Raw genomic sequence first — 2,735 nt, 5'->3', positions numbered from 1 at the left:
TATAGAATATGAGAAGGAAGGATCATGGTTGGGGTGAGCTACAGCATGAAAAGGCTGGGAAATTGTTGGGGTTAGCAATAGCATCACAGTCAAAGGTCATGGTTAGAAATAGCTACTATGAGAAGAAGTGATGGTTGAGGATCGTTCAATGGCATGATGAAAAGGAAGCGTTATGGAAGGGATTAGCAATAGCATAATTAGGAAGAGTAACGATGGTTGTGGTTAGCGCTCCACTATAAGGTGTCAGAAGGACTTATTAGGAGTCCAATGGGGGGGGGGGGGGGGGGGCTTCCTCCAATGTCCTGGCTAAAACGTGTCAGAAGGATGGGGGGTTTGGGAGACTCCCCCAATTCACTGGCTAAAACATGTCGGAAGGACGGGGTTTGGGGGCTCCCCCATGGCCATGTCAAACAGTTGTGTTAGTTCACTAGAGCTCGTTAGGTGTGTGTATGCGGAGGGGGCCATATAAGACTGCTAACACCAGCATGTCAACATATTTCCTTGCATTTAAAAGATAGCTTAATGGGGTCTTGACTCCTCAAAAGCAAGAAGCTAAGAAAAACAATAGATGTATGTCTGAAACGCTGCACCGGAAAAAGACTGACATATTTTTGGTCAGAGGGCATTTTAGCACGCATACATCCAACAAACAATTGATCCAATTGATCCAATTAAGATACCGAAAGTCCGTCGTTGAATCTTACGTGTTATCAGCTTGAAAAGGCGACCCCTGATGTCCGAGACACAGATCCTTCATTAAAAAAACCAAGGTTGAATAATGTAAGGCATGGACTTGATTCCTCTAACGTTTGGAGGCCGAGCAATCGCCATGCCAAGGGGTGCTCCAAGGCTTTGAAATAGTCTTAACAGTGATATTCGAAACATTCAGTATAAAGATGAAAACAGAACTTAAGAGAAAGTACGTCGGGTACAAATGGGAGGTTTTGTATCTAATCAAGGTTTGAAATAAAATTTTCCCCGCATACGTTAAATCACAGAATCATGGCAACCGCTTCATCAGTAAATGAAATCTTTTCGGAAATGTATTAAAACGCGCAACGTGTTCTAAATTATGCTATGGATATCTTATCTACACTGTAGTTTCGGCTACATAGAAAGCCCTAGAAAATGCACCGCCGGTTTGAGCAGGATAGAAAACAAAGTGGAAAACATGCATGGATTGGTTTTGTGCGTACACCGCAAAGAAAAGTGATATTGGCCATGTTGCCAGGTGGACTGGTTATTGTTAGTATATTCACCAATAAGGGCTCATTTTTGTTGTTTTTTGTGATGCAGCCAAATTCTCCCACGGCAGCACCATTCAGGGCTGGCGAATCCACTTACGTCACTTCATGAAATATATCAATACAAGCATATTTCGGTAACGAATTGATGAGGATTTAATTGTCGAAGTTACATTCTAAAATACATTGGTATCACAAATCATAGCTTCAAAAGAAAAATCCTTTGGTCTCTTTCTTTTTTGCCAACTCAAGCAAGAGTCTCATTGGTTGTGATGAAATGCAGCATTTTGTATGCCACGAGCGTCTATCTCAAATGCCTTTGTGTAAAATATACATACACTGATCTGCAGCCAGTGGTTACCCTAAACATTCGTCGGCCAAATGCCGGACACAACAACTGAGACCAAGCAAGTTTTGGTTTTATGGAGCCACATGTAATTTTCTATAACATTTATCAAAGGTAAAAAGTACACCATTTTACCGTGCAAAAAAATAGTCAAAAATATCGCGCTTCGTCTGGACAACATTTTCCCGAAAAAAATCAACTTGAAAGTTATTGATGCCGTCATCGTTTACTGAAGGCCATTGTGCAAATTGCTCGGTGGGCGGACCGGAGCGAAATGGAAAATGGGAAGAAAATTTTGATCTCACGAATCTTTAATGACTATAAAAAGTAGGTATTTTAGCATTGAAAACCAGCGCGGGTTTTGACGGATTTTAAGCAACACTCGGATCCAGATCTAAGGTCGGTTAGCCTCTTCCTGTGGCTCTGTTAGCGGGGAAAACGACCGACCTGATGTCGGAAACAATTGTTTTCCCAGCAACATCAGAGCTCGATCCGCTACAAGTCTGGGGTCCCTTATAGTTCTGCTGTGATTTCAATCAGTACATCAACGACAAAGTAATCAGCATAAGGTGAATTATAAATTTGGTGATCATCTTGTACAACAAGGTCTCCAGTCAACGTATATATTACCACGCCATCAACAACACAAGAGTTCTTGATCGACCTATGCTGATACAGAATGAAAGTGGACTGAATGGTCTCTTTTCAGTCATGGGAGATGTCGTTATTCTGGAGTATGCTAGGAGGCAGAGACCAAATAGTCAGTGGATGGTTGAAATTATCACCAACGTACTGGTCTACGTTTACCCATTACATACACACCCATAGGTACAGGACAGAACCCACTTCCACATTTCATCAAGAACAACAGGGCAATAATCGCACTGGATCGTAAAAACATGCTGGTGGTGTAATTACAGACAATTTGTGTTTCTTCCGCTGTCTGGCTCTCCACCAAGGTCATTCAGCTCATAGTCTTGAGAGACCAACTGTGGAATTATTTCGCGAGTATTGTGCAATGGCAGATTTAAAACGAGCACAGCAGAATATGATGGTGTCATGTTGCATCAGCTCAAGCAAATCGAGGACTTTTTTCAGATCAATATCAATCAGCAAGCCGAGGCAGAGCTTATACGCCGCAGTCT

This window comes from Lineus longissimus, chromosome 16 (genome assembly GCF_910592395.1).
Source record: "Lineus longissimus chromosome 16, tnLinLong1.2, whole genome shotgun sequence".
Classification (NCBI taxonomy): Eukaryota; Metazoa; Nemertea; class Pilidiophora; order Heteronemertea; family Lineidae; genus Lineus; species Lineus longissimus.
This window is presented reverse-complemented; position numbering follows the sequence as displayed.